Here is a 13,702-nt window from a genome sequence, read left to right on the forward strand (position 1 = left end):
ATATCGGGTTACTTACGAGACATCATCTGGAGAAACAAGCACATGAGTATAGGGAGTAAAGTCAGAATCTACAAAACGTGCGTGAGATCAGTGATGACATACGCCGCAGAAACAAGAGCGGAAAACACAACAATGAAACGCTTGCTAAGAACAACAGAAATGCGAGTCCTAATCCATAACAGGACACACACTATACGATATGAAAAGGAGTGATGAAATTAGAGATACCTGTAAGGTTTCGTATGTTGTAAGATGAACCAGAGCAAGGAGAAGAGCGTGCGGAGACCATGTAGAGAGAATGGCCGACGACGGAATAGCAAAAATCGCCAAAGACCAAAAACCTAATAGCTCAAGACTCCCAGGAAGACCACCGAAGCGATGGTACGAAAGCTGGACATCAGCATCCCAGGACTAGGAAGGAAAAACACAGGACTCTGAGTCCTAACGTACGAGGAAGAAGAAGAATAAGAAGAACATGACGACTCCATTTTAAAGTAAAATCTGTTTGAAAATATGAGCTTTTATTTATTTAACCGATTCGTTTTGAATATTTCTTACTCTGTTTTTAAGCCTCAAGAAAAACATAATGTTTCCGGAACCTTAGTGATTTACTCAACAGTTTTTTGTTCTTATGAGCATAGCATACTGATCCCCAATATTATAAACTTTTAAAACTTGTTGAATCACAGGTGGACCTTCAGCAAAATGTTAAAATCTATCAGCATTTTTAATTAGGATCTTATTTTTATTATATTATCGACCACATCATCACGTTGTTGTTAAGAGTGTCAACGCTATTCCTAATGCATTCGGAAACCGATTCAAAAGTAAAACATTCTGGTTCAGTTAGATATGGTTTTAATTAAAAACTCTGACTGATTTAAAATTAATAGATACCAGCTTTGAAGTTTTAATTGCTGGTTGTAACACGAGCGCATTTGAAAGTATTTCGAATTAAATTTTATATTATGCAATAAGTTTAATGAAGTTTCCGCAGTGTTAACTTTACTTTTGGTATATTACATAGGCCGCCTATACAATTATACAATTTAAATAGCTAACTCAAACGGTCACTATACAGGGTGATTTACGTAGACCGTGCATTAGAAGATTTCCAACTTAGAGCTGTTTTGGAAAATTCAAATTTTCTTTTCGGTGATAACAGGTAGTGCCCCTCTAGGTAAACAGGGTATACAAAAAATGTAACACAACTTTCTTATTTTAAATACAAACCCCAATTTCTTTAGCATGGTGGGATTGGGCTTCCAATTGCCAGTTTGGGCCGCCCTACTTTTATTAACTTATCTCTTATAATTTTTAAAATGTCCATTGTTGAAGAAAAAAATGCTATTACAGATATTTAGGGTTCAAGCTATATATGAAGAACGGTTTTAAATTCAAAACCCACATTCGGTAGATAGTTGTACTGTAAAGGTACCCACTTTGTAGCATATGGGTGCATGCAGCCCACAGACATTGATATAAAATGAGTTACAAAATCAAATTTTTTAAATGGCACCTACAAACGTTTTCGGCCCTGTTTGAAAATTTGCTTTGAATACACAATAGGAAACTAAACTATGCAAGACTTAAAAAGTTTTTTAAAACTGGACTTATTATTAGCTTAGCGACTTAGCAATAATAACATTAAGTTTTAGTGGTGATAAAGCAAACTAAGTGCTTCACAAATTAAATGCACTTTGAACTAGACTCACTACATGATAGACTTGTAATTACGAGTACTATTTCGGTTTTAATGAAACCAACTTGCAATTCGCTTCTTAGTTGTTTGCCTGCTCCAGAGAAGCTAACCACCTACCAGTTAATATATGTTTTCAAGTTTCACTGCATCCATTCGCATTTAGTGCAGTTGAGCACATTACTTTGAGAAATTTGGCAAGTATTTTGCTACATTTTGCATTCTGATATAATTCGTTTTCATTACGTGTCATGTAATTTGTGTAAGAAACGGAATTTTGGCAGGTTGGAGGTCTGCAAACTTGTTCGTAGTTGTCAACATATGCATGCTCCACGAATGACCTGATGCCTGATACCTAAATCTCATTTTTTAATCATAAATTACTCCAAAGTGTATGCAATCTGCTATGTACACAACTTTTGCTAATTTATCAACACCTGCATATTTCGTCGCGACCAACGCGATGAACTCAACCCCCAAATAAACTTTAGAGCTGACCCAGTTAAACTTCGGAGTCGGAGAGTTTACTCAGGTAAACTTTGGACCTGACACGCATAGTATCCTTTAAAGTCAGTAACTGTATAATCAATAAATAGAATTAGGTAATTCTATAATATGGCTAACTGTTAACACTATATTCTTTGCTGACATATGTACAAGGCGAGTTTTTTTCGATGACTAGTGCAGGAATCTTTGAAGTTTATATTCAAGTTAGTTACAAAAAAGGCCATTTCTTCAAACTTGTGAGTTTTTCGGGTTTTTAGGCCGTCACAATGGCATTTCTTCCAACTCGGCCATTTTGCTGGAAATTGAGAATTTTGTGCTGATCTTAACGGATAATTCGACTCTATCTAATGTCCCTAGACCTAAGCTTCCTCACACACACAAAAAGCAACTAGTACACTATACATAAAAGAAATTATTGGTTGGTAGTATACATAGAAAACTTGTTTTCGATATACTACAGGAGTCGTTTCTTTTCCGCAAATCGCACAAGATTTAAGTCCGCCAATAGCGGAGGAATAACCGTTACAATAGCAGTTAACAATAGAAAACAAATTAACGTGCAAATGAACCTTATGCATTTTTAAATTGAAGTTGAAGAATCGCTCTCAAGCACCTTTAAATCCGAACTCAACAGAAACTGAAATACGCATTTTCATTCATCATGGTAAGGTTATTTCTATTAACATCTACGTCTGCAGTTTTACTGTAACATAAACTTTTATTTTACTTTAACAGGTGTTTGAGAAAGTTGTGGTATACCCAAATCATCATAGAGAACAAAGGATTGTTTAATACGCATTTAGATTGTGTTAATTTCAGGTTCCTATCAAAGTGTAAGAATTCCATAGAATTTATAGGTTTTTCCTATTAGTCCTTGAGACTGTTCTTTTCCGATCTCTTTACTGTACTGCTGCAGCAGACTGTCAGCTATCTCGCGATCTTTTAAAGGGCCGTCCTGGTGGTCTGGTGCCCGTTGATTTTAAATTCTTTGATATTCTGGCCAGTCTCGTACGAAATCCTGTGTCCCACATAGCCCTCTTATTTGAATGTCCTGGACTCTGTCTGTTAATGTTTTCAATCTTCAGTCCTCGTTTATATTGAATATGTTAGTAGTGGTCTTACACATGACTTATATATGCATATTTATGGAATTATAGAATTTAAAGGTTAACGCAGGTTACTGCTCTTCAAATGTCTACGCCTCTGCTTTTTAAGGTGAACGTTTAGCTTTTCGACAGAGAAAGAAAACGGTTCTTAGATAATTTCGAACACTCCGACATTCCACCTCAATTAACGCAACTCTAATGCGGGCCATTTCGTTAAAAGTGGGAATTAACCATCCTACCTGCAAGTTTAATCGCTATTCGAGGAGAATTGCTATTAGAGATAGTTGTTGCCATAGTGAGTGTAGGAAAATGGCTGGAATGAATACTCTTAGCTTGATGCAATTAACTGGAGCTCTTCTAAACGTGGGCAATTTTTTGCTTAGACGGTTAAAAGGTAAATTATAACTGGCAGTGCAACACTTTGCTAATAACATTATGCTTTAATAGTAGGTCATTTATCCTCTTATTCAATGGAATAAGAGGATAAATGATAATTTATTTAACAAAGCTGTATTTTTAAGTAGACACTTATAAAGAAATGTTCAACAAATGTCCAGGGAACTATTGACAATTTACTGTTACAAAACAATATATTTCTTCCTAAAGTTCAATGAAAGTCAAATAAGTTGATAATAAATATTATTTTTCTACAATTCTAGTTCATATTTTAGTTCTCAGCTTTGCACTGTACTTCATGCTGATTTCTTTCTACATGAGTGTCATTTAATCATCTACAGGGTGGTTTTTAGTGCGATAGAGTCCAGTATTTCCGATGCTGATGAACTTTCGAAAAATAGTTTCGTATAAAAGTTGTTGACGCACAAAGTGCACACATTTTAAAAATATCCTATATGATACAGAGTGTCTCAGAAAAGCGAGGCAAGATCAAAGTGTATTTTTTTAAATAGAACTACCCATTTTTCATTAGCTCATGGAATGCAACTTGAAACGCTGCATATGCACCGTCAATTGTTTTTTTCTTACTTGCGACGTTGGCAGATTATTCCCATTTTAGTAAAATTTTGCTTAAAAACATGGTATCTAAAAGTTCATTGTAGAAGCAAATAAAGCAGCTAAAGGTACAAAAAATACGTGTTTCCAATCACCACAGATCCGTTAAGAATTCTATTGAAAATATCAATCCATTGTACAGAGTGTTAACAATATAACTTTTGTTTTTCAAATGAAAGTACCTGTCTATTAATACGTCATTAGATAGACAATTTACAAAGTTATAATTTGCTACATTTGTAAGGTAAGGAAGTCAATAAATAAGTGAATTTTCAACATTATTAGTCAGGTTTTCCACATCAGTTTATTTTTCAATTAAACTTTACAAATTCAATCTGCTTAAAACGTCTTCAAAGTCAACATCAACAGTAGTGGGTTTCCTGGTGTAAATCAATTTTTTTGCTGTATACAAATGTTAAAATAGCGCAGAATCCAGACCAAAATGCCTAAAGGTAGGTGAAACTTTTTAAGTGCTTTGTGAGGGTTTAGCGGATGGCGCCCTATAAGAGGCTGCACATGATTCTGGACTTATTTACATATTGGCCTGTTTTTGCCAAACTTTACATTCTTAATCAACTATTGTCTCCAAACGATTCGTACTGGGGAATTTCAGCGGCCAGGATCCATTCGATATATTTCAGACTTTTTACCATCCAGCGCCCTTCAGGCTGTAAGTGGTCCAGATCAAAATTTTAAGCAGACTGAAAGCTATTAAATGCGCTTTTGAGAAAAAATTGGAGAATTTGCGGGGGTCTGGATGGCTATGTGCTTTACTAGTACGCTGCTCGCATGTGCAGATTTGTGGATTTTATGAGACGAATTTTAAATAACAGCTTTTTCAAAGTTATAGCGCTTTTATTTTCTTTACCTTTATCGTATACTTTAGAATCTTCGGTTACAGGTGACCTTTTCATGTGCTTCTATTCACTAATAACTGCGTTTTCTTAGTGACTGAGGGTAATAAAAGGTTACGCATCATTCTGAGATAGCAATGGAAAAATTAACTGTATATAATCAAATGTATAAATACTGTTAAATACGGATCTTGACCTTAAGGGGCTCATGAAAACTTTCTTGAAGAAAAAATCATGTGGAAAGTAAATCTTCAGTTTTATAAACAAGATGAAAATTGAAAGTTTAAATTCGTTTAAAAATTACTACAGTACTGTTTACTGCAAATAAAATACTAATATGAAGTAAACTATGTCTACATATTGTCATGTAGTTTTTGTGGTCAGTAGTCAAAGTAAGTTTTTTACATTTTAATTAAGTCTGAAATTTGCATATAAAAGTAAAACAGTCGATTGCGAAAATGTTGAACTGTTCATGTGTAGTATTCAGATCAAATGGGGTCCGGTACTTTTATGGCACGGTGTATAATATAATTGATTAAAAGCTAAACGTGAATTTAACCGTTTAACTCTCCACTATCTATTGGCTCAATCCGATATAGGAAATTCTTGACACAGATGATTGAGATCAACTGTAATGGAGTGTGTATGATTTATAAATCTTTAGTAATTTCCGAAATATCAATTACCCTTTTATCCAAAATAGATTACATATCAGGCCTCTCACGTTGTTCTTTTAAATAACTAAAACCTAATCTCATAGTAATTTGTTTTCCGTTTTTTCCTTTAAAAGCTCAAAGTTGTATCAACATTTATTTTCAAACATTCATGTCAAAAATATGATACTGGTAGCTCTGTATTTTATTTCTAATCTTTAAAAGTAAGATTTATTTCTAATAAAAATTTGAGATATTTTGATATTAACATCATTGGCGAGAGTTAAACGGCGTAAATAACTTCTCCCGTTCACGAATTTTCCAGTTTTATCGCAGATATCGCACTGGTCAAATTGAAAAAGTTGAAAGTTATGAGGCAGTTAATTTGCAAACCAATTATGGCAGTTAGACTTTGTTAATTACACTTTGGGATATACCAATTGCATTTAAATTAAAACAGGGAAAAACCAGAGTGCCAATTAAGTTTCTAAAGAGTTGGCAGTTGGTAATGTTCCTAAATCTATAGTCTGTTTTTAGTAGTGGACTACGTCAACATTCAAATTAAAAACAATTTCAAGTTGACTATTTTCAATTTAAAGCCACCGAAACCGTTAATTTCACATACGCACAACACATACTTCGAGAGTTTTAAGCAAATGAAATAGATAATCATATAATTCAGAAAACTAATAAGTTAAGAAAAGAGAATCGAGCAGTTTAACATCCTAAACCTGATTATGAGCTGAGATTAGTTCGGCCCTAGAAATTAATGTTGAGGAACACCGTTTTAAAAAACACAATTTTTCAATTAATAAATAAAATTATCATGTTTTTGGGCAAAAATGTTTATGCTTGTTCTCAACTGAGTGTCACGTTAACATTACATGTCGGTGCCTCTTGCTTGAAGCGTACATCAACAAAGTTTAGGGTTAAAAATAAATAGGTACATAAAGTATATAATTTGTGGAAGTGGAAGTAGCAAACAGTTTTAATCATTTTATTAATAAAAGTCAATAGGGTTATCCTCACAACGTTATGTCCCTCTCGCTTTAAACCAAGATAAGAAAAAATACAATTCTTACATTTGTAGTTTATTATTTTCCTTTAGGCAAAATAATTTTTGTTGTGGTATTGCAAATTCGCACAGCATAAACGCTTTCAGAAACCATTCGTTAACATTCAAGCAACAAAATGAAAAAACTAGCAACAATGATGTGAAAATTTTGTCTCACAATATAGTTGGTTTCAAGATAATATAAAATGTGAGGAATTTGTAAAGTATTAACTTAGGACCAACATTTGAAACTTGATGAAAAATGTCGCAAGCGAAATAGCCTGAAGTAAAATATTTACTCTTATTTCGTTTTGCAAATACAGAAACTAAGTTATTGGCAAAAATCCAATGCGGAAACTGAAAATTTCATGAAGCGCTTGTTCAAACAAGCCCACAGGGTTTTGAAATTCTAAGGAGTCAATTTTTATAAAGGAAGGACGAGAAACGAATGTTCCAGTTTATCCAATACTCTGAAAACAAATTGTTGGGGATTTTGTTAGGGACATTGGTTTATCGGTTTATTGCTTTTCAAATAAGAAAATATCTTTTTCGACTTTTCGGGGAAATGCCTGTGGCGTTCTGATATATATTAAATCGTGACAAGAAATATTATATTAGAAGTATATTTATGAAATAAACGTGGTTTTTAATAACGGAGACAATTTTGTAATAAACGGAAAGCTGTTCTTTCATGATATTGTGTTCAAAGTTATTGTGTTCAAGCTACACCAACGCGTTTACTTACAAGGCTTGTTCGATCATACTCGGTATATTGTATTCAGCTTTTTTCGTGGGTGTTAGGTTTTGTGAGCAGCTAAATATTAATTATTTACTGCTAGTTGGAATTTTTTGAAGTAGTGAGGAGATGGTGGTGGAAAGTCATGAGAGCTAATGAGGTAGAGTTGAGAAACATTGATGCCGTCCGTCTGATATAGTTTTTTGCAAATATCTCAGTTTTTGATAAAAATAGGCATTTTTTACTCATTTTCCTGTTCCCTCAAAACATCCCCCGGGGAATGACGCCAATTCTGAATTATTGGCACTGTTTACATTATTGGTAACCAAAGTTTATCCTCAATTGTGGTGGCGGTTGAAACATATATGCTCCTCTTTTAGATTCGAATGTTCGAGAACGTTGTCACGCGACCCAAAACTGATCAAAGTGTAGTAGCTGACAGAATAGAACCAGTAGAGAGTATCACTTTGCAGTTCCAAAAAATTTTCGGAAGTTGGAAAAAAAATTGCGCCTATGCGGATAGTTCAGCAGTCCAATTCCAATAGGAAAAACCAGTACACTAAGAGGCTACAGTAGCAAAGAATTGGTAGGTGCGTATAAATGCGCAGGTTATATTACATGGCTCATTATATTACTTTGTTGGCAAATATAAACACTTAAATGGCATTGTTTTTCAAATCACAGTTTTTTACAGAACTTTTTATTATAAAAATATTATGGCCGAAAGTATCTCAATGCCATCGATTTTACACTTTCAATTACACTGCAATTTCAGTAAAACTAAGCACAATTTCAATACTCCGGTTCTATTGTGTTTTTTATGGTAACAATGTGTATATCATAGCACGTACGCTCAAAGCCCAATCAGTTCTTATGCATCCGTAACAAGGTACTAATTTCCTTAATTAATTTAGTAAACTTATTGCTGCATACAACATAGATTTCCAACACCTGAAACACAATAAAAAAAATAACCCAATCTTTATGAATCGGGTAAAGTGCAACCTTTGAGGGCCGAGGACTATTGATAAAACCGAATATTTTGTAGATGGTTAATAACGATTGGGGATATAGATAAGGTAGACAGTAATTTTTGTCTGTTATGATAAGCAATTTTGTGATCCGATCCTGTTTCCGCAACAATGAATATTTCTATCAAAACCACCGGCACATTCATCGAGAAACGCCATTCCAGAATATATTTGGTTCAAATGTGTGGCTGGGAATTTTACACAAAAAATTAGGCCATTTGGTATGCGGTTTTATCAAAGTACACGTCTATCAAACACTCCTAATAGATTTGGACCATCTTATCTTGAATTTTCCAGCGTCTCTGCAAGACGAAGGCCTATTTTTTTTTAATTTCCAAAATTAAGATATTTAAGAGTAATTTCCAATTAACTGAATAAAATTCCCTAAATTAATTTTAGTTAAAAAATTATGTTTACCTTAAGTACCTTATTTGGAATTCCAAAAATCCAATCTTGAATAGAATAAAATGTATGTGTCTTGCGTCTGATTCTTAAAAGGAAACCTAAAAGAAAATGGAACCGAAACATGCAAATTTGATTTAAAATTCAGGCTCAAATTGATATTTCTTTGATAATAAAACGTATTGCGAAATGTTTCAATTAAAACGTCAGTATGTGGTACGTCAGTGGAATCAGGATAAAATATGTTTTGATAAAATTAAAAACCAGATCTGTTTAAAAAAATTGGGGTTTGTCTCTTATAAACTAAATTTTCTATTTTTATTTAAATTTAAGAAACTTCCCATATACAATATCAGCAGTTCAATAGCAATAAATCAAACAGCAACTGTTTGTTGGATGGAAGTTGGATTTGCCCAGTACTGTTAAATGTTATTTAGTTTATTATGTTATAAATAAGAACACTTTTGTGACACGATGTGAATATATTTGAGTGTTTTATTCTTCTTGTTGCCGTTAGGACTACGCTAATAGTAAATTATCCAACAAATTATTTAACGCCACCAAAATATTTGAAATTATGATTCAAAACGAATTCTCATCAATACAGTAGATACTGATAAACTGAAGTAAACTGATATCTTTCTGCTTGGGCCTAATCAAAACTGATTTTCAAAACTCTCCAGTATTTTATCTTTGTCATATTTGTCAGATGGGATTGAGGGCAAACTTCATGCCATTTCGAGATGTAAGCTGTCGAATTAATTTCGACACCAATTGATATGCACAATTGCGTTTTGAAGCCGGGTTTCCTATATAAAATCCCTTAAAAGGAAAATCCTGTTTTGCTTCCAGTAGAGAACTTTTCTCCAATTGCTGACTTTTATAAATTTAGACAAATGCCCACGCTTTTGGTAAGGCAGCGGGTTTTCATAGCGTTTGTCTGAAAAAGTTTCCGTTCTCTTTTGCATTGTTGCCCGACTATATTTCAATTTTAAACCTCTAACTTCAAAATAAGTTGTTTTTTTCTTTCGTTACATGATAAGAATAATATTGTTATTTTATGATGCGTGTGAACGATTAACATTTCGTTATTCGCATGGTTATCGTTTTCAATTGTACGCATTTTAAGGGATCATCCATCAATTGAATTGTGTGATCAAAAACATTTAATTAAAACATTCACATGTTAGTGTTTGGAAGGTCTTTGGAATCTGCAACAAGTCAGCCGCGTAGTATCCTTCTCCACATGTGTACATAAGTAACGGTCTGTAATTACTACTTTCTCATTATTTTAACTTCTTCAAAAATGAGGTTGCTTGTTAGATTATGCATTTATGATCACTCATTTGTTAGAACTGAAAATACTTGGTGAGATTTTTACTTATCTCTATCTATCTTATACGCCAAGAAACCACAGGAATATCGGCTCTAATTACTGCTCGAGTGATGAAAACTTTCCGAAACTAGCTAAGAATATTTGTCGAAAAAAATTGTTAAAAAATGCTGCTTTCAATTCGTCAATGGTTCGGGGATGGTGTTGAAAAACATCCGCTTTCAGATAGTCCCAGAGGAAAAAATCGCTTGGGGCAAGATCGGGTGAATGCGTAGACCCCTAACGTCCCCACGTCGATCCAAGGAGATTACATGTCCTGGAAATATTTCCCTTAAAACGTCTAGCGGCCTTATTGCCGATCATGTTCAAACCACACATGTTCATGATATTCAAGTTCTGTAAGTGTTGGTTTCAAAAATTTGTGTGAGTGCAAAAAGCGTTTTGCGCCGTTATCACAGATTCGTTATCGTTACTTGATAAAATGTTCCGATAATGAAAGCACGATGCTCCCCGTCCAATTCATTACAACAAGTGAAATGGCAAGACGCGAGCTGCCAACCACATACGTTCAGGGACCCATAGTCATTCGCGAAGATGTGAAAAGAAATTGTTCAAGAAATAAAACGGAATCCTCCGCCAGAGCATCATATTACTGAAAAAATATTCTATTCCTATAAGAAAGTATGGTAAATAATTTTTATCATGGTTTAGAAACTGACGACTATAAATACTTGATCAGCCTAAGCCAATTTTGCCTACTCATCACTGCGGAACGCCTGGTATTACAATGCCCAACTTCTGGAAATGACACAGATCGTTCCGTTTCAATGTAACCCAAAAGTTTCATTCCAGAAAGCTCCTGGTTTTCCATTAAACCTTATGTCGTTGGCTGTTCTAAAAAATATATTTTTAATTTATTTTAATTACAAAAATTTTGAAAATATTGTATTATCTACTTTAAAGAAAAATCACAAATTAATCGTCATTTAAATCAAACACTTGATCCTATCGGATCTATTGAAAAAAATTATAAATGAACGCATTTTCGAACAGTTTACTGTTGGTTCGATAGTCTAGATGTAAGCCCTATCAAATGTTCCCAAATAGTGGTCTCTAACTCTTATATGTTCAGACTGATTTATCACGTCATAGAATTGCCATGTATTGCGACCCAGTTAGGAACAATGCATTTGCTTTTTTGAAATGGCCATATATATTCCAGATTCTCCATTTATTAAATTTATGTGCAACTTTGAATAGATAGCAATGTTTTCAGAAAAATACGAGCTGCCTGGTCTCTATGATAGGAATCGATGCAATACTTTGTAATCTTAGATATCTGAAAGTATGTCGATGTTACATGTTACATTGATGGTATTAAATTGCTGCAAGTTTACGTTCAATTTTATCTGAGAATAATAATTTTTCTGTCAACTGCTTAAAAATTCTTGGTTTCCAACTTAATTTTTAAACAATTTACCCTTCAGCAATCAACTTTGCCTTTATTGTACGTTGTACTATAAATCTTTAGGAGTAAAATAGACCCTCAGAGAAGTCGATTCGACGTCCCAAAAAGTGCTTCTTTAGAATCTGGCAAGGCCCATTTTTACATAACAAATAGGAATGTACAAAATGTTATGAATTTTTTAAGCTAAAACTTATGCCACTTTTGAAGTATACAAGGACCTTCAGAAAAAGCTATAGTTCGATTTTTTTGTAGCAAAACTAAATTAATTATAGAAAATTAAAAAATAACTCTCAAATCGGAGGGTTTTTCGTTTCGGACGATGTTTCAATAGCATCAACGGTTGAAAAGTTATGCGAAAAAAACGGTTTTAACACTTTATTTGATTATTCAAGCAATACTTTACAGCAGGAAATCGCGGGTAAACTATTGTCCCAATATTCTGACTTTCTTCCGAACAACTTTGAATAATCCTTTACCTTCATTAATTTAGCGCCCGAAACAGGTTTTTAAAGTCTAATTTAACTGGACTAAATGAGTTGGCCAATGGCCCAGAGGGAATATTGCCATACGCTGCTAACAACAATAATAATTCTGATGGATTTTTCGTCCATCTCGCTCACATTTTGTGTCTCTTTGATTGGGTGGTTAGCAGCAGAATGTCTCTCTGTAGTTCTCTACATCGATCATTTATACATTAACTCTCGGAGCGTTTTATTATTCCCCTTCCTTCCTTAGCCGATCGCATCAATCAACTTCAAGTTGAATGTTCACAGGCAACTCAGTCAATTTTTATGCTTTTCTACATAAAAATTGAAGAAATGGTTCCACGAAACTGCATTAAATGCAGCTTGATCAAAATGACGGCGATCACTTTTACAAGTACGCCAGTTACAAAAATTACTTGTACTTTAATTCTTCTCTTCTGTCTTCAATATTTCAATAGACACGGACTTTGTCTGTTGAGGCTTGCAATCAACCTTGCCTTTTCGGGATCGCAAAGAACGAAAGTGCCGTGTAGTCCACGTTGGCCTGAATTTCAAAATCATCAAGATTTCGGTAGAATATTTTTAATGTTTGCTTTATTAACAGCGAAATATTTAGTCCGTTACACATACATAGTTGTGTTGTTTAACATTGTACACTATAATTTACGTGCATTTACTGGACTGTATAATAAATATATTAAAAACCGGCTATTATTTTAAACCATTTTCGGTTTAAGCATGATCTGACTGAGTTTAAGGTACAAGTTAACAAATGCAGATTGCATGTCTTCACAGCTAATTCGGCAAAAGTTTTAAAAAAAGCTTAACATATTTTCTGACTTTTTTCAATAATTTTGTAATCAAAATAAAAGAAGCGTTGGGGAAAATGGGAAGCAACAATAGATTGAACTGTAAATTTGGTCTACAGTCTTCTTGACCTTACTATGCTTAACCAGAATTGTTCCCAATGATGAATGATGATCTTGTCGGTACATTATTTAGCTCCTCATTTTGTTCACAGTTCACGTTTCTTTAAATGTAGGAATCATTTGTTTAAAATTTTTGAATTTTTTAAACTTTGGTTTCTATGAATCGATAAATCTTGGGCCGAGATTAAGTCTTGATTCCGAATATGTCGCTATATTTATTTCAATTGGTTATTATCTTATTCCGCTAATAGAACAGTCCTATATTTGTATTGTCACCCTCGTTGTGTTGCTTTGAAGTCAACCTGTTGCGCCTCTAATCTATTCACCCTCAATTGACACATTAACTGGCCAGATAACATAAACTGCCGCTTAACAACTTAACTAAATGTAGGTCATATCCATATCTGAAAAGGTTATGCTTAGTTAAGAGTGCC

At 33.8% G+C, this 13,702-nt stretch overlaps 2 long non-coding RNA genes across 4 annotated transcripts; one reads left to right on the forward strand and one right to left on the reverse strand.

Moving 5' to 3' along the window:
- The first annotated feature begins 4,539 nt into the window (after positions 1 to 4,539).
- LOC125503842 lies at positions 4,540 to 9,556 on the forward strand. Of its 3 annotated transcripts, none has more exons than XR_007281105.1 (3): positions 4,540 to 4,775; positions 8,001 to 8,210; positions 9,387 to 9,556. It is a non-coding gene; the product is annotated as an uncharacterized LOC125503842 (long non-coding RNA). The 3 variants fall into 3 exon arrangements; XR_007281104.1 differs by having other exon boundaries at positions 8,001 to 8,206; XR_007281103.1 differs by lacking the exon at positions 9,387 to 9,556 and having other exon boundaries at positions 8,001 to 8,286.
- Positions 8,411 to 9,234, reverse strand: LOC125503843. The gene is made up of 2 exons (XR_007281106.1): positions 9,069 to 9,234; positions 8,411 to 8,571 (listed from the first exon to the last, which is right to left on the reverse strand). It is a non-coding gene; the product is annotated as an uncharacterized LOC125503843 (long non-coding RNA).
- Positions 9,557 to 13,702: the final 4,146 nt, after the last annotated feature.

The sequence above is a fragment of the Dendroctonus ponderosae genome, unplaced genomic scaffold, assembly GCF_020466585.1.
Source record: "Dendroctonus ponderosae isolate FM_Combo_2020 unplaced genomic scaffold, Dpon_F_20191213v2 Dpon_F_20191213_3, whole genome shotgun sequence".
NCBI lineage: Eukaryota > Metazoa > Arthropoda > Insecta > Coleoptera > Curculionidae > Dendroctonus > Dendroctonus ponderosae.